This window comes from Neoarius graeffei, chromosome 6 (assembly GCF_027579695.1).
Source record: "Neoarius graeffei isolate fNeoGra1 chromosome 6, fNeoGra1.pri, whole genome shotgun sequence".
In the NCBI taxonomy this organism is placed as follows: Eukaryota; Metazoa; Chordata; class Actinopteri; order Siluriformes; family Ariidae; genus Neoarius; species Neoarius graeffei.
The window spans coordinates 107,757,299-107,781,838 of NC_083574.1; positions in this window are offsets into that span (position 1 = coordinate 107,757,299).

Below are 24,540 nucleotides of genomic sequence, written 5' to 3' on the forward strand. Positions count from 1 at the left end.
ACTTGACATATTAGCTCTGATTAAATAGTTAATATATGATGCAAAAAAAAAAAAAAATCTCTTACGAAGTTCCATGGAGGTACAGCATGTTTGGAAATGATATCCAGGGTGTACCCCGCCTTTCGCCCGTAGTCAGCTGGGATAGGCTCCAGCTTGCCTGCGACCCTGTAGAAGGATAAAGCGGCTAGAGATAATGAGAATGAGATGTTGTAAAATATTATCTGTTCAAGCAACATTTACCTTCATTTTTCTTCAGTAACTCGACAGGAAAATGTGCCTCTCCTCAGTATCAACTCTGTTGCCATAATGTTGTTGTTTCCATCACAGCCACATAAACACTCCCATACTGACTTTTGAACAGGAAATGACATTGCTGTGGTGGAAATGACGGTGATGCTGTATGACAGCTATAATTTCTGTGAAAAACAGTATTGATAACTGCTTCACATTAAACACTATTTTTATTTGAATATTACTTTATTCAGGTACAATAAAGTTTTCAGATAAATCTTGCTTTTAAACTTTATTTTCATTGTTGAAGTTGAGAAGTGTGGGTGTGGTAGAAGGACAAAACAATGATTCTGCAGCCTATAAAGATGTTGAAAATAAGAAATAAATCATGATGGAAAAAGTTTATATGATGGTTTGATTGTTAATTTATCAAAGAGAGAAAATGATGTGTATTTTTAAAAATATGACCAAAGGACATTAAAGTGCTTGGCAACTCCACACCGCTCATAAAGGTGAGGCCCTCTTTCTCCCTCCAACTTGATTCTGTGAATAGAGTCCTGATCAGTCTCTCAGCAGACAGCACATGTCACAGTGAAGGGTTTCCAGAATGTTATACAGCAAGTGAAGTCTCCATCCACAGGATATCGCCATGCCAAGGATCAAACCTCACTGACACAGTGCTTATTACTGTATACACGTTTCACTGTGGTGTGACTTTAATAAATAAAGCAGAAAGATCAGTGATTTAATCTCTCATTTAGCAGCTATAAGCAGGAAGCGGTTAAATCTCGGCCTGTCTGTTTGACACTCTGTAATGCTGATTGAAAATTTATCCTCATCTCAAAAGCAGTGACCTTTAACCTCCTGCACCAAAATAAATAAACACACAGCCTAACAGGCTTTGCGCTCTGTTCTGATTGGTCGCCTGTAAATGATGAGTTTTCTAATAAAATCAGAAGGATAAAATGTCTATGCTGTTAGAGTTCATTAGCGAGGCTAAGCTAATCCCGTGCTTTATTTAGTGAAGTGGTTAATGAATGCTACGCTAACAGCGGGAGGTCAGTGTGGAGTGCATTAACATCTCTGCAACACTCTGTGTGTGTGTGTGTGTGTGTGGTGTGCATTACACTGAGAGGAACTGAGATGAAGCTTTTTAACTGATTACTGTGTTGGCAATTAGTGTTAGCCGCTGATGCTAAAGAGGTAAAGGGCAATAAAACCATCTGTGTGCAGGATTCCATTAAGCCGAGTGCTACCACACACACACACACACACACACACACACACACACGGCTGTAGATAAATCAGTAGACATTAGGAGGACAGGATGATGGCATGAGGGTCAGAAGTGAAAATTTCACATCACTGATCCGACTCCTGAGTTCCATTTGACTGCGGTTAGATTTAGTTGCAGGTCCACAGACGTGTTGTGCACTGTGTCGAGCGAATGAGCTCCTGTTACCACCCCAATGTTGGTTAGTTTCCTAGAACAGTGTACAGGAAGTATATACTACAGCAATCTGGAAGAAATAATAATAATAATAATAATAATAATATTTTTTTTAAATTAAAGATCCATGTGTCTGTGATGGTTATACAAAGATACTGCTGTGGAACGGTGGTGGAAAAAAAAGCTACTTCCTGTTCTTACTTATAGTCAGGTCCATAATTATCAAAGCTGTAGTTATTTTATCTACCAGAGTATAATGGAATTGAAATTATAAACTTAATATGAGAAGAAAGTGCAGAGGGATTTACATCCAAATCAGGAGCACAGTGTTGGAATGACAGGACATTCTCTTTGCAGTCTCCTCCCTTTTAAAGTAATCAGACAAACGAACACAATCAGAAATTAAATGGTCATTTTTAATCCAAGTCCTTTGTAGCCACTGACCTCTTGGAGTCTGGAGCCCACGGACATCAGCAAATGTTAGATTTCTTCCCCGCTGAAGCTCTGCTGTGTCTTCATTGCAGCTGTCTTCACTTCCTGCTTCCTGTTACTTCCTGTCCTCACTTCCTGTTTTTCTTTCGGCAAGTGAAGTGCAGCTCATTTGGATTTGGGTCATGTGATCGAATTGGCCATTACAGAACATTCCACTTCTTTACCTTAAAAAAGCTTTGGGCTGATTTCAGTTGATTGTCCATCTGCAGTGTGAAGCTCCAGTGAGAGTTCAAGTTCAGGCATGTGCCTGAACATCAGCAGATAATATCACCCTGAACACCTCACAGTCCATCCTGCTGCTGCTTTAGCCAGCAGACACACCATCAGTAATGATCAGAGAACCAGTTCCACTTGTAGCCGTACACACGTCCATGCTGTGAGGTGAGCTGGTACACTTCAGATCACGAGCAGTTCCTTCCTCCTCCATATTCTTCTCTTCCCATCATTCTGCTGGGGTCATGCTGTCTACCTGCCTGTGGTGACCCTGCTATGACTTCTTGTCCTTGACGAGGAGTTCAACTGAAGACAGCTACCAGAACCCACCAGAGTTCATACGAACAACGATTCTGCTACAACATGATCATTTTCTCATCTGTCCATACACTTTCAGAAAATTAAGTACATTAGGGGTACACTGGCTTGTCACTGGGGTAGGACCCTCTAAGGTACTGATCTGTACCCTTTATATCCTACTTGGAGACATATATGAACCTGTTTGACCCTAAAAACTTACACATAGTCACCCTGAAATCCATTATTAAGCCCTGGGGGGACATTAGTGTAGATTGTACTTTGGGGGACAGAAATAGGCTCTTACTGTACCCCTGTTTCTGACAGTGTAGGATGTTGTTTCAGAAATATATGGGATTGTTTTAGATGTTTTTTTGACAGCTCTACTCTGCTCTTCCTGTTTGTGAGGCTTATTAATGGTGTCCATCTTGTGGTAAACCCACTGTACGTACCCTGTTGAAGGTTCCTGACTTTGACACAGATACAACTCCTTCCTGGAGGATATTCTTCATTTGGCCAACTGCTGTGAAGGGCTTCTTCATCAGGGGAAGAATTCTCCTGTCCTCCATCACAGTGGGTTTCCATAGTCTTCTCTGGGTCATGTGGTGTTCCTGAGCTCAACAGTGACATTGTTCTTTTTAAGAATGTAGCAGATAGTTGATTTGGCCACAGCTCATGGTTTTGTGATCTCTCTGATGGGTTTGTTTTGATTTTTCAGCCTAATGATGGTTTATTTCACTGACAGTGAGCTCTTTGGACGTTATATTTTCAGGTAACAGTAACAGATTCCAAATACAAATGCAACACTTTGATGTATTCAAAGTATTCACCAGGGTATGTACAGTGGGTTTACCACAAGATGGACACCATTAATAAGCCTCACAAACAGGAAGAGCAGAGTAGAGCTGTCAAAAAAACATCTAAAACAATCCCATATGTTTCTGAAACAACATCCTACACTGTCAGAAACAGGGGTACAGTAAGAGCTTATTTCTGTCCCCCAAAGTACAATCTACACTAATGTCCCCCCAGGGCTTAATAATGGACTTCATTTATCTGCTTACCTGTTAGTGAAATAATGAGGAAATCACACACACCTGGCCACAGCTGAGCAGCTATTTGTCCAATTAAGGGGAGGGGCCACATATAAAGTGTGCTGCAAGTTTGATCTGTTTATGTGGAGTGTCTGCTGTACAAGTCCCTGTGAATGATCTGTTACTATGGAAAAATATCACATTAGAACAAGCACACTAATATTATGGAAAATAGGTACCCTATGGGTACATGTGGCTACTGCTTATAAATACAGTGGTGCTTGAAAGTTTGTGAACCCTTTAGAATTTTCTATATTTCTGCATAAATATGACCTAAAACATCATCAGATTTTCACACAAGTCCTAAAAGTACATAAAGAGAACCCAGTTAAACAAATGAGGCAAAAATATTATACTTGGTCATATATTTATTGAGGAAAATGATCCAATATTACATATCTGTGAGTGGTAAAAGTATGTGAACCTTTGCTTTCAGTATCTGGTGTGACCCCTTTGTGCAGCAATAATTGCAACTAAACATTTGCGGTAACTGTTGATCAGTCCTGCACACCAGCTTGGAGGAATTTTAGCCTGTTCCTCTGTACAGAACAACTTCAACTCTGGGATGTTGGTGGGTTTCCTCACATGAACTGCTCACTTCAGGTCCTTCCACAACATTTCCATTGGATTAAGGTCAGGACTTTGACTTGGCCATTCCAAAACATTAACTTTATTCTTCTTTAACCATTCTTTGGTAGAACAACTTGTGTGCTTAGGGTTGCTGTCTTGCTGCATGACTCACCTTTTGAAATTTAGTTCATGGACAGATGTCCTGACATTTTCCTTTAGAATATCCTGGTATAATTCAGAATTCCTTGTTCCAACAATGATGGCAAGACATCCTGGCCCAGATGCAGCAAAACAGGCCCAAACGATAATACTACCACCACCATGTTTCACAGATGGGATAAGGTTCTTATGCTGGAATGCAGTGTTTTCCTTTCTCCAAACATAACGCTTCTCATTTAAACCAAAAAGTTCTATTTTGGTCTCATCTGTCCACAAAACATTTTCTCAATAGACTTCTGGCTTGTCCACATGATCTTTAGCAAACTGCAGATGAGCAGCAATGTTCTTTTTGGAGAGCAGTGGCTTTCACCTTGCAACCCTGCCATGCACACCATTGTTGTTCAGTGTTCTCCTGATGGTGGACTCATGAACATTAGCATTAGCCAATGTGAGAGAGGCCTTCAGTTGCTTAGAAGTTACCCTGGGGTCCTTTGTGACCTCGCCAACTATTACATGCCTTGCTCTTGGCGTGATCTTTGTTGGTGGACCACTCCTGGGGAGGGTAACAATGATCTTGAATTTCCTCCATTTGTACACAATCTGTCTGACTGTGGATTGGTGGAGTCCAAACTCTTTAGAGATGGTTTTGTAACCTTTTCCAGCCTGATGAGCATCAACAACGGTTTTTCTGAGGTCCTCAGAAATCTCCTTTGTTCGTGCCATGATACACTTCCACAAACATGTGTTGTGAAGATCAGACTTTGATAGATCCCTGTTCTTTAAAAAAAGCAGGATGCCCACTCACACCTGATTGTCATCCCAATTAACTACTAATCCTATAGGTTCACATACTTTTGCCACTCACAGATATGCAATATTGGATCATTTTCCTCAATAAATAAATGACCAAGTATAATATTTTTGTCTCATTTGTTTAACTGGGTTCTCTTTATCTACTTTTAGGACTTGTGTGAAAATCTGATGATGTTTTAGGTTATATTTATGCAGAAATCTAGAAAATTCTAAAGGGTTCACAAACTTTCAAGCACCACTGTAAAATTGTTTTCTTATACCATGTCCATACAGTAAATATAACATATATATTTACTCTATGAGGCAGTAGCCACAAAAATGAACAATTTAAAAATCACAGAAGTAAAATATACCAAGTGTCTGTACTTTATATTATTCTACTCTGACCTCTTACAGTTTTTGAAACTGAAACCTCTAAACTGAGGCTGACGCATGCTGTCGCCCTGACCCAAACTCTTATTTCCTGGAAAAGGCCTGGCGCTAGAGCTCAGTGGTCTCAATACTCTTTTCAACAATTTCCTGTAACAACTTGGAAGTGCGTCACATCTCCATCACACATGGGACCACTGGCCGAAGAAGGCGAGGAAAGGGGGACGACCTGGAGTATATTTTAAAATAGGAATGCGCTTTCCCTCTGTAATAAGCATAAACACATCTGAAAGCGATTTCTTTAGTCTATTCTTTTTATTTCGAATGGTGAACCGAATTGTATACACTCACTGGCCATTTTAATAGGAACACCTGAATATGCATGCGCAGTGCACGATTATTACACTCATTCTTACATTCTTACAACACAATGACATAGTGGCTATAGCCTCAATGTGAGGCAGTAGCCACAATAATTGATTACCACCTTCTGACCAATCAGAATCCAGAAGGAACTCGTAGCGTTAATAAAATACTTACATTTTTTTACATGGAAAATATTTCAGAGTTCTGTTTGGAACCAGGTCTGATGGAGAACCTGTCAAGTCTCGTCTCATCTCATCTCGTCTCGTCTCATCTCGTCTCGTCTCATCTCATTATCTCTAGCTGCTTTATCCTGTTCTACAGGGTCGCAGGCAAGCTGGAGCCTATCCCAGCTGACTACGGGCGAAAGGCGGGGTACACCCTGGACAAGTCGCCAGGTCATCACAGGGCTAACCTGTCAAGTATAAATTGTAAAATGGTCTTTTAATAATCAGTTAAATAGGCTAAATGGAAAAAAGCACACTATTATGAAGCTGAGTGCTGTGACTGGACAATAACACATAACGCACACTGATTAAGATTGTCTCCAGCGTGAAAGTGTTCTGTTCAGGTGGTCGACTGTTCGGCCAAATATTCCAGCACAGAACAGCTGCTTTCAGCGCCACAGTACATTATGGTCATGATTACTGATCTGTGTTTGGGAAACACTTGTGCTTGGTGATAGTGTTGTTAGCACTGAGTTTGTGTTGGTGGAAAGGGGTTAAGATCATCACTGACAGGTTCTCACAGAGTTCTCAGCGTGAATTCTGTTTCAGTCCTGTGAGTTCTGAACAAGTTCTCTCAATTCTGTAAGTATACTGAGTTCTGAGTGAGCTCTGCTTTCTGCCTGAGTTTTCTTATTTCTAACTGATTTCTGATGCCATCTGATCCATGATGTGTCAATCTGATTAACATCTCCATCTGCTTTATGGAATTTCAATCAGATCTCTGACCTGTAACTCCTATTTATGATGTCTCAGACCAGTGTCAGTCTGATCTACAGTGTGTAAATCTGATTTATTAGATGTCAGTCTGATTAATGATGTCAGTCAGCTCTGATGTTTCAGTCTGTGTGATGAAGAGCCGCTCCAATGTCTTCATCAGATGTGAAGTGAGTGCCACCGGTCGGAAGTCGTTCAGTTCGCTGGGCTGATTCTTTTTGGGAACTGGAACAATGCATGATGTCTTCCAGAGGGTGGGCACTCTCCCCAGCTGCAGGCTGAGGTTGAAGATGCATTGGAGTGGTTCACCCAGTTCAGCAGCGCAGGTCTTCAGTCATTGTGGACACACCTTGTCCAGGACTGCTGCTTTCCTGGGGTGAAGCTTCCTCAGTTGATCTCTGACCTGGTCTGCAGTAATGCATGGAGGAGTCTGTGTTGAAGTGGGGGAGGAGGGGGCTGCTGCAATGACTGGGGGGAGGTGTGTTGAGGGAAGAAGGAGAGATGGCTGCAGTGAGGGAGAGGGTGGGGGGGACGTGGGCTGGTTGAACCGGTTGAAGAAGTCATTCAACTCGTTCGCCCTCTCCACCATCCCCTCAACAACTCTAGTCTTTGTATTGTGGCCTGTGATGGTTTTCACACCTTCCCAGACCTCCCTCATGCTGTTCTCCTTCAGCTTCTGCTCCATCTTTCTCCTGTAGCTGTCCTTAGCTTCCCTCACACAACGTTTCACCTCCTGCTGTGCTGCTTTCATCGCCTCCCTATCCCTGCTCCTGAAGGCGGCCTTCTTCCTGTTGAGGACAGCTTTGACTTCCTGTGTTACCCATGGCTTGTTATTAGGGTAATACCGTACAGTCTTAGCAGGGGAGACCACGTCTGCACAGAAGTTGAGATAATCTGTCAGACAGTGTGTCAGCCCCTCTATGTCCTCACAGTGTTGGCTAAAGTAGCACATCCCAGTCCGTGATGTCATAGCAGTCCCTGAGGGCATCTTCCATTTCAGGGAACCACCTCCTGATGGAGCTAGTTGTTGCAGACTGCCTTTGAACCAGGGGGATGTTCTTCGGATGTAAACGAACCAGGTTATGGTCAGACTTCCCTAGTGGGGGGAGGGGTGTGACTCTGTATGCATCCCTCACATTACCATACAGCAAGTCAATTGTCCTGTTGTTCCTTGTTGGACAGTCCATAACCTGGTAAAAAGCAGCCAAAGTAGAGTCCAAAGTAGCATGATTAAAGTCCCCAGAAATTATCATAAATGTCTCACGGTGCTGTGTCTGCAGCCTTGCTGTGACAGAGTGAATCCCCTCACATGCAGCAGCTGCATCTGCCCTCGGAGGGATGTAAACACAGATGGTGATCACGTGACTGAACTCCCTCGGCAGATAATATGGCCGTAGGCTAACGGCTAGCAGCTCCAAGTCCAGGCAGATAAAACTGTCTTTACGGAGATATGTTGCGGGTTACACCAGCGGTTGTTCATGTAAATGATAAGACCCCCACCTTTGCCTTTCCTGCATGCTTTAGTGTCTCTGTTGGCTCTCACAGCAGTGAAACCCCGCAGGTCCACATTAGCATCTGGTATAAGGTGTGTTAACCATGTCTCCTTTAAAAATAAATAAGCTGCTCTCCCAATAAATCCATTGGTTGTTCAGTGCGGATAGCTCATTGACCTTATTCGGCAGCGAGTTCACATTCCCCATGATAACGGAGGGAATGGATGGTTTGTAGCGCCGCCGGTTGTCCGCTAGCCTAGTCTTTAGCTTAGCTCCGGCTTTGCAGCCCCTGTGTTTCCTCCTCAGCTCCGCTGGGATGGGGTGTCGTATTCCGGCTCGTCCCATTTTTTTCAAGGCCAGCAGTTCCTCTGTCGAATAAGCGAGAAAACTGGCTCCTGGTTGCGTGTTAAAGTTAAAAATATCCATGTGATATAAGCAAAACACACTATGTCTTTGTAAGAAGAGCAGAAAAGTAAAAAAGGTGGAAAAAAGAGGTTTAAAGAGCTAAAAACTACAGAGCTACTGGAGAGGCCGCTGTCTCACACAGTGCCCCACTACTTTTATGTAGACACTGGTCTCATTTGTCTGTCAGTCAGAGATACTGAAGGACATTTTAGAGAAAGGAGAAACATTATGGAGAACAAAATGTCCACCATAATGAAGTGATGTTTATAAGCAGTGTGTATGCAAATGTCTTCTCTGATCTGGCAGAACTGAGGGGCAGCATGACACTGCAGAGCAGCTGATAATCCAGAAATCATGGCTGACTGTCAAAGTGTAAAAGAATACAAAGGTAAAAGATAAAGTTTGAGACTTGAATGCTGAAAGTCTGCTGAGTCGAGGCTGTTACTCTTTTATTGGGCCCTGTGTTGTACATTTATAGTGTGTGTGCGTGTGTGTTTATCCTGATAATCTCTGATAGCTGGACACATTAGAACTCAGACTCTGTTTTAGAGACAGATATCAGACTGATGAAGGGTGTGAGAGTTATGTGATGAAATACAGCAGGCAGCAGAACAGAATTTATTTATTATTTATTATCAATTTTACAGATCCTTTTATCAGAAACCACTTACACCTTAGAGAGAGAGAAAGAGAGAGAGAGAGAGAGAGTTCAGTCTCAACACAGAGCTGAGTGGGTTGGGCATCTTATTCAAGCACTCAGCAGTGGATTTCTGACAATGTAGGGATTTGAACTCATAACCTGTTATACTATTATCTCACAACCTAAATGACTGAGACACCTGAACACAGGGAAAAGGATTTCCAGGAGCAAGATTTATCCCTGGAAAAGACACAGGGTCCCAGAAATATAGGGTTCTGTCAAGTCAAGTTTATTTCTATAGCGCTTTTAACAATAGACACTGTTGAAAAGCAGCTTTACAGAATTTGAATGACGTTAAACATGAGCTAATTTACCTCATATACTTCATATAGTGAAAGCAACATCAGGGGGCAGAGCCTTTTCTTACAAAGCCCCACAGTTATGGAACAGCCTTCGAAGTAGTGTTTGGGAATCAGACACAGTCTCAGTGTTTAAATCTTGGCTGAAAACATATCTGTTGAGTCAAGCCTTGTGTTAATGGTGTTTACGAGGTAAATGAGTAGATCCGGAGGATCCTCAGAAAGAGTGTTTTGGTAAACTGGGATGTATGGATGCTGTCAGTCCCCACTCACTTGCTCACTTGAGTTTGTTGATGGTGTAGTGGTTGCTGCTTTATGTCCTGGGGCCCCTCATGCCTGTGTTACCTTCTGGCTCCCCTTTTAGTTATGCTGTCAGAGTTAGTTGCCGGAGTCCCTGCTTGCACTCAGTGTAAAATGTATACTGTTTCTACTTATTCAGGTGACATTGGGCATACCTAACAACCTGTCCCCCCCCCCCCCCCCCCCGTCCCTTTGAGTTACATGTCAATCCTGAGATCGAGATGCTGAACCTCTTCTGCTCCTCAGATCTGCCTGATCTATCCTGATGCCCTGTGTCTGGTTGGAGTCTCATCACGTCGCTCCTGTGGAGGAAAGCCCCATATGGACAGTTGAAAGTCACACTTGGAAGATGCTCTGGACACTTACAGTATTGCTTTTATGGCTGAGGACTACGGTTGACTTGCTAACTTTAGGACTGCAGTTGTCATGAACAGTTTTGCACTCAAGTTTCCATCAATGAACAGTTTATAACTTCAACAAAACTGATTTCATGTTAAAACTGCTAATGTTATAATCATGTTGTCTGTTATCACCCAAATGAGGATGGGTTCCCTTTTGCATCTGGTTCCTCTTGAAGTTTCTTCCTCATGTCATCTGAAGAAGTTTTACCTTGACACCGTTACCACAGGCTTTCTTGCTACTTGCGGATATATATAGCATATCGTGACATGAATGTATGTTTCACACAGTAGCATGGTGAGGTGCATATATTATTACTCAGACATATTTTGAATGAGATGAGATAATGATCTGAGATAACTTCAGACTGTGAAAGTGTGACTATATTTTCTATGTTGAACCCGAATGTTAGTATTAGATCGAGGGTGTGACCACCATTATGGGTCGGTCCTATGACACTCTGATTAACTCCGACTGAATCTAAAATGGACACAAACTCTGTTTTCAAAGGGTCTTCTGGGTTATTGAATTGAATATTAAAATCTCTGACAGCTAAAGCTTTGTCTAAGGAAATAACCAGATCTGAGATAAAATCTGCAAATTCATAAAGAAACTCAGAATATGGCCCAGGGGGCCTGTAAAAAATAAGTAATGGAATTAACTGGGTAGACTTATTTTTCAAGTCTATATACATTATTTTAGAATGAAGAACTTCAAATGTATTAAATTTATAACCAGGTTTTTGTGTTACACCTAGATAATCATTATAAATAACCGCGACGCCTCCTCCTCTGCCAGTTAGACGAGGCTGGTGTATATAACTGTATCCAGGAGGACTCGCTTCATTTAATGCTATATATTCATTTGGCTTAATCCATGTTTCAGTTAAACAAAGTACATTAAACTCCTGATCAGTAATGAGTTCATTAACCATTAGCGCTTTAGATGTAAGAGATCTAATATTTAATAGCCCCACTTTTAGATCAAAGGTTCTGGCACTGGCTGTACAGTCAGTATGATCTAATTTTATATTGATTAGGTGACTGTAACAAACTCTCTGAGTATTTCTAATTTTTTGTTGAGCTTGGAGAACAGACACAGTCTCGATGTAGTGGACCCTGAGTGACGACTCTGTGCAGCTAGCAGACAGTTGGTTTAGCCTGTTCATCTGCTCCCTGGCCTTGGCTCTAGATTGTCAGAAATTAACTAGGCCTGTTCTGAGACTGACCTATGCTGCAAGAAATGAGAGCAGCACCTTCCCGAGTGGGATGGATACTGTCCCACCATAACAGGCCAGCAGTGCCCTCAAAATTAGCCCAATTGTCTATAAAGCCTACACTGTTTTCAGAGCACCACCTGGATAACCAGCAGTTCAGTGACCATAACCTGCTGTAAGCTATATCGCCACACCGCATTGGGATGGGGCCAGAGCATACTACAGCATCGAACATCGCCTTCGCTAATTTAAACATCTCTACAAAGTTACTCTTAGTAACCTCACACTGATGAAGGTGTATATCATTAGCTCCTACGTGGATAACTATCTTTGAGAACCTGTGCTTGCCTAGGACCCTAGGATTGTGTTTGGGTGCTGTGTGAGATGGCTGCCTCTCCAGTAGCTCTGTAGTTTTTAGCTCTTTAAACCTCTTTTTTCCACCTTTTTTTACTTTTTTGCTCTTCTTACGAATACATAGTGTGTTTTACTTATATAACATGGATATATTTAACTTTAACACGCAACCAGGAGCCAGTTATCTCACTTATTCAAGAGAGGAGCTGCTGACCCTGAAAACAATGGGATGAGCCAGGATATGACACCCCATCCCGGTGGAGCTGAGGAAACACAGGGGCTGCAAAGCCAGAGCTAAGCTAAAGGCTAGGCTAGCGGACAACCGGCGGTGCTACAAACCATCCATTCCCTCCTTTATCATGGGGAATGTGAACTTGCTGCCGAATAAAGTCGACGAGCTTTCTGCTCTGAACAAGTCAAGTCAAGTCAAGTTTATTTGTATAGCGCTTTTAACAATAAACATTGTCGCAAAGCAGCTTTACAGAATTTTAACGACTTAAAACATGAGCTAATTTTATCCCTAATCTATCCCCAATGAGCAAGCCTGTGGCGACGGTGGCAAGGAAAAACTCCCTCAGACGACATGAGGAAGAAACCTCGAGAGGAACCAGACTCAAAAGGGAACCCATCCTCATTTGGGCAACAACAGACAGCCTGACTATAATATTCACAGTTTTAACATGAGGACAGTTTCGTTGATGTTATAGCTCTTCATTGATGGAAACTTGAGTGCAAAACTGTTCATGATAACTGCAGTCCTAAAGTTAGCAAGACAACTGTAGTCCTCAGCCATAAAAGCATTACTGTAAGAGTCCAGAGCATCCTCCAGGTATAACCCTCAACTGTCCTCATGGGGCCGTCCTTCACAGGAGCAATGCAATAAAACTCCGATCAGACACAGGGCACCAGGATGGACCAAGCAGGCCCAAGGGGCAGAAGAGGCCAGCATCTCAATCCCAGGATCAACATGTAACTCAGAGGGACAGATTGGGGGGGGGGAAGAGAGAGAGAAAGAAAACACATGTTAGGTATGCCCTAAAAATGACAAGTATTAAATCTGTGTGGTAGGCTCACAGAGACGAGAGTCTTGACATCAGGCATAACACACAACAATGGCATGTTGATATGGTAAAAAATATATCATGACCTGCTCTGGCTGGATGCTTGATTGGGTGATGGGAGCACACTCCTCAGCAATGATGAGATGCAGATGGGACCCTTAGGGCTGGCCAAGACAATTCAGTTACATTTCACCGGGTCTGGGACATGCGACAGAAGTCTGACGGCCGATTCCCTGCAGGCTACGATAGCCAGTCGAGGTCTCCACCCTCTCCACCAAAAGATTTCCTGTTGACTCCATGTAACTCAGAGGGACAGATTTGGGGTGGGGGGGAGAGAAAGAAAACGCAGGTTGTTAGGTATGCCCAATGTCACCTGAATAAGTAGGAGCAGTATACATATTGCACCGAGTACAAGCAGGGACTCCGGCAACTAACTATGACAGCATAACTAAAAGGAGAGAGCCAGAAGGTAACACAGGCAGGAGGGAGCCCCGGGACATAAAGCAGCCAGCCACTACACCATCAACAAACTCGAGTGAGCAAGCGAGTGGGGACTGACAGCATCCATACATCCCAGTTTACCAAAACACTCTATGTCTGAGGACCCTCGAGATCTACACCTTTACCTCATAAACACCATTAACAAAAGGCTTGACTAAACAGATCTGTTTTCAGCCTAGACTTAAACACTGAGACTGTGTCTGATTCCCGAACATTACTTGGAAGGCTGTTCCATAACTGTGGGGCTTTGTAAGAAAAGGCTCTGGCCCTGGGAGGAAGAGCGCGTGCGCATGCAGCGACCTGCATTTGTAGTGTTGAGTGTCATTTGTTTGTTCTGTTTGTTTTACAAAGTGTTTTATAAAGTGTCTATTTCGCCGTAAACATAAATAACTCGAACATCGCACATTTTTAAGGCGAAACAGCATGCCGACATGGAGTGGGGTGTTATTTTCGCACTAGTTGTACTATGGGCTTGTCTGGGAGCAAGCTGGCATAGTACGACAAGTCCTACACGGATTGTATACTCAAGGGATTTTCTGCTGAGTATTAAAGAATCCGTGGATGCTGGGCCACCTCCGTACCTGTTGTTTCCCAACATCGCAGAACTCTACGCTGACAGCGTAAATAAAAACTTTTCAAACTCACCGCACCACAAAATCAGGAAGCGAGGCAGGAGAGGCGGGGTACGGCAGCGATAAAGACGGCCCTTGGCACGCATTCCCCTGCCTTCAATCATTTTAGCCAACACGCAATCTTTGCGGAATAAAACCGATGATCTGCAAGCTCTTGTTCGCTACCAACATGAGTATAAGAATGCATGTATCCTCGCCCTGACTGAAACTTGGTTGGGGGAGATGAACACTGACAGCGGCCTGGTGATCGATGGCTTCAGATTGCCTTTGCGCACTGATAGGGATGCCTCGACAACTGGCAAGACGCGCGGAGGAGGTGTCTGTTTGTACATAAATGAGCGCTGGTGTAAAACAACACTGGTAAGAGAACAACTGCGTACTAAGGACATCGAACTACTCTCCGTTTCCTTGTGCCCCTTCTACCTGCCTCGGGAATTTCCGCAGATATTCGTGACTGTTGTTTACATCCACCCAAGAACCAACGAAAGCGCCACATTGGATTTAATCCAACAGATGGTGAATAAACTACAGGCACTTTCTCCCGACGCCCCCAACCTGATTCTGGGTGACTTAGGCTACGTTTACATTACGTCGAATCAGCGGATCATCAGATTAATGATCTTAAAACGATTCGCGTTTACACTAAAACCGTTAGCCGTGCACACAGCAATACCAATACACGGATATGCTTGGCTCCGCAGGCATCCTGTGCTCCAAATCACTCCGCCCTGAACAGCGAGTGCCCTCTGGAGGGTGCGCACTCCGGCCCTGCGCAGCTCACAGAGCGCGCGAGTGAAGTGCACAAGCCACAATTCGGGACTGAGCTGCTGTGTGTGTGATCCCAGCGCATATCACTTACTACTTGCAAGTGGAAGGATGGCAAGCCTAAAGACAATCATAACTACACAATGGGCAGTATTTGCATCAGTATTTGCAGTATTTTCATACTTTTATACTCTTTAATGAAAGGTGATACAAGGCGGAAGTCCGCGCCGTTTTTCAGCAGTCGCGTCACATGACCAATGCCAGCGAATCAGGAAGGTGGATGTCACAGTGACGTTGTCCAATGAGATGCCAGCTAGAGCTCAGCACAGCATATTCGCGTATCTCAATGTTTACACAGCACCGGACCAGATACGATCTAGATTGAATACGTGGACGCTGGCGGATTCCCGTTTCCTGGCTTTTCCAGGTGGTTTAATGTAAACGGACAGTGCATCCGCGAAGAAAACGAGACAGATACGGTCTAATGTAAATGTAGCCTTAAACCACTGCTCGTTGGAAAAAGTCCTGAAGTGTTTTTATAAATATGTACTCTGCCCCACTAGAAAAGACAAGATTTTGGATCAATGCTATGGTTCAATCAAAGGTGCTTATGACTCTATCCCTCTCCCTCCTCTGGGCTCTGCTGATCACAACACCGTGCACCTCATCCCAGCCTACCACACACGCCTACAGAGGGGGAAGGTGACCACTAGAACAGTGAAAGTGTGGACCAAGGAGGCCAAGCTGACTCTACAGGGGTGCCTGGACTGCACTGTTTGGGAGGAGTTCATTCAGTCATCCCAAGATGTACATGAGCTCACTGATGTAGTCAGCTCATGCGTGACTTATTGTGAGGACACTGTCATCCCCACCAAAGTCGTCAAAACATACCCCAATAATAAGCCCTGGGTCAGCAATCACTTGAAATCTCTGTTAAACCAGAAAAAGAAAGCATTTAAGCTAAATAACATAATTGAATTATACAACATTCAAAAAGACATTAAACGTGAAATAAGAAGGGCTAAGATGGAATACAAACGCACAGTTGAGATGAAATTGAGCACAAATAACCTAGGCTCAGCATGGGACTTGGTAAAAACAATGGTTGGGCTGAATGATAAAACTCCTAAAAAAACTGCTTTGGTGGGTTACCCAACAGACTCCACCCTAGCTCAGGAGTTAAATATATTTTACATACGTTTTGATAGGAAACATAATTTTAAAAATGAAATCTTAGACCTCAAAAATGACCTGCTAACCACCACCCAGCCAGCTGCCCATTTTTCCCTATCCAGTGTGGTTAAGACTTTTGAACACTGCAAAGTTAAGACTAGCCCTGGACCAGACAATATTTGTGGTCGTTTGCTCTCCTGCTGTGCAAAGCAACTTGGCCCTATTTTTAAATACATTTTTAATTTGTCTCTGGACCTTCAGACTGTCCCTGATTTATGGAAAAAATCCATGATAGTCCCTATTGCAAAAAATAAAAATCCAAAGACCCTTAATGACTTCAGGCCTATAGCTCTTACCTCTCTTGTAATGAAGTCATTTGAAAGACTGATTAAAAAGAACATTATTGTAAAGACAAACCACCTGCTTGACCCCCTCCAATTTGCATACCGAACCATCAGGGGTGTCCAGGATGCAACCATAACCCTGCTGAACCTAATTCTTAAACACCTTGAGGGCTCAAAGACCCATGTCAAGACAATGTTTGTAGACTTTTCATCAGCCTTTAACACCATACAGCCCCATCTGCTGGTGCAGAAGCTCATACATAACTTCCAACTGGACCCCAGCATTTCTGGCTGGATTCTGGATTTCCTCACTAACCGTTCCCAGCGAGTGAGAGTAAATTGTCACCAATCTGGATTATCCTTTACATCTACAGGCTCTCCTCAAGGCTGCATTTTATCTCCTCTTTTATACATTCTCTACACTGATGACTGTCGTTCTGAGACTGACAATCGCCACATTGTTAAGTTTGCGGACGACACAGTCATTGTGAGCCTGCTGGAGGACAATGAAACAACACATGACCCTATCATGGTCTATTTTGTTAATTGGTGTCAGGAAGCTATGTTGGAACTAAATGTGTCTAAAACCAAGGATATGTGTATTGATTTTAGACACATCATCTGCAACCCAACTACAACTAAGATTAACGGGCAGGACATTGAAATTGTTCATCAATACAAATACCTGGGTTCCATTATTGATGACAAATTGACTTTTACCAGTAACACAGACATGTTGTGTAAGAAAGGGCAGCAGCACTTATACTGTCTCAGGAAGCTGGCAAGGTTTCATGTTGACAAGTCTTTAATGACCATGTTTTATAGATCTTTCATTGAATCCATACTTACTTTCTCTGCTATCTGTTGGTATGCATTTCTCAATGTGAAAAACAAAAATGCCATTTCTAAGATCATTAAGGTATGCAGTAATGTAACTGGTGTTCAACAGAAAAGTATGACTGCATTGTATGAAGAGCAGGTAATCAGGAAAGCTGAATCTATTTTGGATAATTACGCCCATCCTCTGCACAGTGAATTTCAGCTTTTGCCTTCTGGCTCCCGTTTTAAATATCCATTAGCCCGGACCAACAGGTACAAGCACTCTTTTATACCTTCTGCTGTTCAGCTGCTAAACTCTACTAGGAAACACAAATAGCCATATGCCAGGTTGTGTACTCATTTTTAGGTATCTTATCAGCGGGCTTTTCATTTCCCCACTGCATCTATTTTATTATTTTAATTTTGACACTATGCACCCACTCCTCCATTGAATCTTATTTATTATTTTTAACCTTTTGTGTGTTTCTTTACATTGTCTTGTGGAAGTGTGAGTGTTGTGCGTACGTGTGTACTATTACTGCAAAACAATTGCCCAAGCTGGGACAAATAAAAGCTACTTGACTTGACTTGACTTGATGTAGCCTTCACTATACGAGGTACCAGCAGATAGCCTGCACCTTTTGATCTCAGTAGGCGTGGCAGGTCATAGAGGAGCAGAAGCTCACTCAGGTACTGTGGTGCGAGACCATTCAGTGCTTTAAAGGTCAATAGTAGTATTTTATAATCAATACGTAATTTGATTGGGAGCCAATGCAGTGTGGATAAGACAGGGGTGATGGGGTCATATTTTCTAGTTCTAGTAAGGACTCTTGCTGCTGCATTTTGAACTAACTGGAGCTTATTTATGCACTTATTGGAACATCCAGACAGTAAGGCATTACAATAATCCAACCTGGAGGTAACGAAAGCATGGACTAGTTTTTCTGCGTCATGCAATGACATTAAATTTCTTATCTTTGCAATATTTCTGAGATGAAAGAAAGCTATCCGGGTGATGTTATCAGTGTGAGTTTCGAATGAAAGACTGGGGTCAATAATCACTCCGAGGTCTTTTACTGCTGCACGTGAAGAAACAGAAAGGCCATCCAGAGTCACTGTGTAATCAGAAAACTTACTTCTAGCTGCATGTGGTCCAAGTACAAGTACTTCAGTCTTGTCAGAGTTAAGCAGAAGGAAATTAATAAGCATCCAGTGTCTAATGTCCTTCACACATTCCTCAATTCTATTACGCTGGTGTCTCTCATCAGGTTTTGCAGAGACATACAACTGTGTGTCATCAGCATAACCGTGGAAACTAATATGATGTTTACGAATAATATCACCCAGAGGTAACATATATAGAGAAAAAAGCAGTGGACCCAAGACAGAACCTTGTGGAACACCAAACTTTATCTCAGTATGTCTAGAAATATCACCATTTATATCAACATACTGATAACGATCAGTTAGATAAGACCTGAGCCAGGAGAGGGCCGTTCCCTTAACTCCCAAAACATTTTTTAGTCTATCCAGAAGAATGGAATGATCAATGGTATCAAATGCTGCACTAAGGTCAAGCAACACAAGTAGAGAGACACAGCCCTGATCAGACGCCAACAGTAGGTCATTTACTACTTTAACCAGTGCTGTCTCTGTGCTATGATGAGGTCTAAATCCTGACTGATACATTTCATGGATGTTATTCCTATGTAAATATGAGCATAACTGCTGTGCCACAGCTTTTTCAATGATCTTGGAGATAAAGGGGAGTGTAGTATGTTCCCTATGTGTGGGTGGAGCACAGAGGACGGCAGGACAGAGATCAGGTTCACAACTCGGCTTTATTGCCACACTTTTCAGTCTAATAATATGCAGTTACTAACACAGACACACACACACAACTGGCATCTGGTTTAGGGATGAGCTCCTTCCGATCTCGCTCTCCCTCCTGATATAGGGTGCGGTCACTGGGAAGACACACAAACACAGGTTAATTGCTCTCAGGTGTAGTGATTCTGCCACTTAACTTCCCTGACTCCGCGCTCCTGTCACAGACCGGCGCTTGACCACGCCCCCACTGCCACATGCCCCCACCACCCGACTCAGGCCGGGCGGCTGTCCGGCCTGCAGCCGACTCCCCCCCCCCCCCTGACGGGAGAGGAACTCCGCCACGACCATCTGTGCCCCCGGCCTGTGGACCACCTTGAAATTAAATGGTTGGAGCGCCAGATACCAATGGGTGATCCGCACGTTGGCATCTTTCATGCGGTGGAGCAATGCGTGGTCTGAATAGAGGGTGAAAGGGCGCCCCAGCAGGTAGTACCGGAGGGCGAGAACCACCCACTTGATGGCCAAACACTCTTTCTCTATGGTGCTGGAGCGCCCCTCACGCACCAACAGCTTCCTGCTGATATACAGGACAGGGCAGTCCTCCCCCTCCACCTCCTGGGACAAAACCGCCCCCAGCCCTCTGTCCGACACATTGGTCTGCAACATAAAGGGGAGAGAAAAGTCAGGGGAGTGTAGAAGTGGCCCCCCACACAGTGCAGCCTTTACCTCTGAGAAAGCCTGCTGGCATTGCTCCGTCCACTGGACCAGTTCTGGTGCCCCCTTTTTAGTGAGATCAGTCAGCAGGCTGGTGACGTCCGAATAATTAGGTATAAACCTACGATAATAGCCAGCCAGCCCCAGGAACTGTCTCACCCCCTTTTTGGTCTTGGGCCTCGGGCAGGCCACAATTGCTGCCGTCTTATTAATTTGGGGACGCACCTGCCTGTTGCCCAAGTGGAAGCCCAGATACCGTACTTCCACCCACCCAATCGCACACTTCTTTGGGTTGGCTGTGAACCCCGCTCGCCTCAGCGACCTAAGGACGGCCCTCAGATGTTCGAGGTGCCGCTGCCAGTCATTACTATAGATGATGATGTCATCTAAATACGCAGCCGCATAAGTGGCGTGAGGGTGGAGGACTCTGTCCATCAGCCGCTGAAATGTGGCGGGCGCCCCAAACAGCCCAAACGGAAGGGTGACGAATTGATGTAACCCAAACGGTGTGGAAAAGGCCATTTTTTCTCGGGATAGTGGAGTCAAGGGGATCTGCCAATATCCCTTCATCAAATCCAGTGTTGAATAAAAGCAAGCAGTGCCAAGTCAATCGAGCAACTCATCAATACGAGGCATTGGGTACGCGTCGAATTTAGACACCGCGTTGACTTTTCTATAGTCCACACAGAACCGGACCGACCTGTCGGCCTTGGGTACCAAGACCACCGGGCTGCTCCAGTCACTGTGGGACTCCTTGACGATGCCCATTTCGAGCATGGTCTGAAGTTCTTCCCGAACCACCTTTTTTTTGCGTTCGGGTAGCCTGTAAGGGCGGCTATGCACTCCCACCCCCGGGGCGTCTCTATGTGGTGCTCTATGAGGTTAGTGCGACCGGGCAGGGGCGAGAACATATCCGAAAACTCGGTCTGCAACTGGGCGACCTCCGTGAGTTGGATTGGGGAGAGGTGATCTCCACAGGGGACCAGAGAGGTACGTGATGCCAATGTCCCTTTTTGAACCTCTGGCCCCAGCTCTGCCTTCTCCGGAACCACTGACACCAACGCCACGGGGACCTCCTTGTTCCAGAGTTTAAGCAGATTGAGGTGGTAAATCTGTAGTGCCCCACCCCTGTCTGTTTGCCTCACCTCATAGTCGACGTCCCCGACTCGCCATGTGACCTCAAAGGGTCCTTGCCACTTGGCGATCAATTTGGAGCTTGACGTGGGCAACAGTACGAGTACCTTATCTCCCAGAGTGAACTCTCTAAGGCGCGTACCCTTGTTGTACAGGCAGGCTTGCCATTCCTGGGCCTGCCTCAAATTCTCCTGAGTTAGGTGGGTGAGCGTGTGGAGTTTTGCATGCAGGTCCATAACATACTGAATTTCGTTCTTACTTTGTGAAGGTCCCTCCTCCCAATTTTCCCGCAGCATGTCCAGGATGCCACGCGGCTTACGCCCATATAATAATTTGAACGGGGAGAACCCCATGGATGCTTGGGGGACCTCGATTAACGGTAGAGGGTGCAAAGGTGCTTTTGGAATGGCCGCTGGATTTACTAACTGGCATTCGCGGCATGCTGTACACCACCTACGAACATCGCCGCGAATCCCCGGCCAATAGAATCGGGCCATTATTCGGGCTAGTGTTTTATCCTGCCCCAAGTGTCCAGCCATGGGATTAAAGTGAGCCGCTGGGAATACCAATTCCCGGTGGCTCTTCGGAATTAAAAGCTGCGTGACTCGCTCTTTAGTTTGAGTGTCCTGTGTCACTCGGTATAACCTATCCTTCATAATCGCGAAGTAGGGGAAGGACGGGGTGGCATTCGGCTGGAGCGTTTGACCATTGATTACTCTCACTTGGTCAAACGCATGTCGCAGAGTCTCGTCTCGCGACTACTCTAATGGGAAATCCGCGAGGGATTCCCCAATAGAGAGAGGAGGAGCCGGAGGCTCCTCACTCTGACGCGGAGATGATGTAGATGGCTCTGTGACAGCTGCTCCCGCCAAAGCGACCCCGGGACCTCCCCCTGTCAAATGGCAGGACCCACTCTCTACTAGGCGCATCATTAAACCCCAAAATCCCAGCCAATCAGTCCCCAAAATTAAAGAGTGGGTAAGGCGAGGATTAACCGCCACCTTCACTATAAATTTTTCCCCTCTGAAAATAATGTGGACCGACACCAAAGGGTAGCGGTGAACATCCCCGTGCACACACAACACCTTCACCCCTTGTGCTCCCCCCAATGCCTCATTTTGAACCAGGCTTTGGCGAATTGAGGTCTGATTACAACCAGAATCCACCAACGCCTGATATGTAGCCCCTTGGATACTCACCGGTATGCGATATGCTCCGGCCCGATCGAGGGCGGCCTCTGGCGCGTCGGGGATCCGAACCACCATGCCCACTTCCATTGCTGTGCGTTGCTGTTGAAGGTGGCCCGGCTCCCTGCAGCGCCAGCAAACCGGCCCGGGCTTTCCCTCTGCACCGGTGATCTGGGGCTCACTCACCTGAGGTGGGGGAGAGACAGACACAGAAGGGAGAAACGGGAGGGCACCGCGGGTGCGGCGGGCCGGCTTGGGTGGTGCCGGCCCCCGCCTCCGCGGTGGGGGAATGGGGCGAGGACGGGACACAGGAGGAGGGGGAGAGAGAGAGAGAAGAGGAGAGAAGAGAAGACGCCATCTGCTGTCCTGCCGCCGGGACAGCCGCCAGATGATCCTCTGCCAGCTCGACTGCCTGATCCAGCGACGCCGGGCGGTGGCACTGGACCCACTCCGCGGTTCCTGCTGGTAAGCGGGCGATGAACTGCTCCAGTACCACCTGGTCGATGATTCCCTCAGTGTCACGATCATTGGCCCTCAACCACTGCCAGCAGGCGTCCCGGAGCTGCTGGCCGAACGCGAACGGCCGGCCAAATTCCTCCAATCGCAGCGCGCGGAAGCGCTGGTGCTGTTCTTCCGGTGTGCGCCCCATGCGCTGGAGGACGGCCCGGTGGAGGTCCGCGTAGGCCAGCCAGCGGTCGGCGGGGAGCTGTAGCGTGGCCAGCTGTGCCTCTCCCATTAGCAGGGGGAGGAGGCGTGCCGCGCGCTGCTCCATCGGCCACCCCAAGGCTTCAGCGACCTGTTCAAACAACATGAGGAACACCTCGGGGTCATCCTGCGGGCCCATCTTGGTGACAGTGAGGGGAGACGGGCCCGCGGCCGGAGTGCTGGTGGACCCCGCCGACACGAGGACATGCCGGAACGCCTCGCGATCTTCCTGCTGGGCCAGCACCAGGGCTTTGAAGCGCTGCTCTTGTTCCTTTCGGAGTGTGACGAGTGCCTGGTGCTGGCTTTGCTGAGCCGTGGTGAGGGCATGGACCAGGTCGGCGAACGGGGAGGATTCCATGTGGCTGCTGGGTTGGTGCTCCACTTCCCGGGTTTCGGCACCACTGTAGTATGTTCCCTATGTGTGGGTGGAGCACAGAGGACGGCAGGACAGAGATCAGGTTCACAACTCGGCTTTATTGCCACACTTTTCAGTCTAACAATATGCAGTTATTAACACAGACACACACACACAACCGGCGTCTGGTTTAGGGATGAGCTCCTTCCGCTCTCGCTCTCCCTCCTGATATAGGGCGCGGTCACTGGGAAGACACACAAACACAGGTTAATTGCTCTCAGGTGTAGTGATTCTGCCACTTACCTTCCCTGACTCCACCCTCCTGTCACAGACCGGCGCTTGACCACACCCCCGCTGCCACAGGGAGGTTTGATATTGGCCGATAATTGGACAGCTGACAGGGATCAAGGTCAGGTTTTTTAATCAGGGGTTTGATAACTGCTAGTTTAAAGGATTTGGGTACATAGCCAATCGTAAGAGAAGAATTTATTATTTTTTTTTATATATTATTATATATCAATTACTCCAGGCATTATCTGTTTGAATAGACGTGTAGGTAAGGGATCTAGTACACAAGTTGAGGCCTTTGATGTAGAGATTAATGAAAGTAATTCAGTTTCTTTTAGGGGAGTAAAACATTCTAACTGATGATCTGCTACAGTTATATAGTTAACTACAAGGTCACTTTCATTGTCTAACCTTAAATTAGTAGTTTGAATTTTTTGTTGGATATTCTCAATTTTGTCATTAAAAAAATTCATGAAGTCGTTGCTACTACATACTGCAGGTGTGCATGTGTTGATAGTGGACTTATTAACCCCGCCGACAGTAGTCGGAGGGGTTATTATTTTCACCTGCGTCAGTCTGTGTGTGCGTGTATCTGTCTGTCTGTCTGTCTGTCTGTGTGTCTGCAAGATATCTCAAGAACCAATGGATCGATTTGGACCAAATTTTGTACATGTGTTGCCAATCACCCAGGAAGGAAACCATTAAATTTTGGAGGTCAAAGGTCAAAGGTCAAGGTCATGGCAGAACTTCGAAATTTTCGCCCAATGTATTTTAATAGGGAAAAGGCGGGGTTTGCACTCGTTAGAGTGTCCCTGTCTAGTTCCTGGTTAATTTTGCTACAGTATTAAATAGGAATCTAGGATTATTTTTGTTA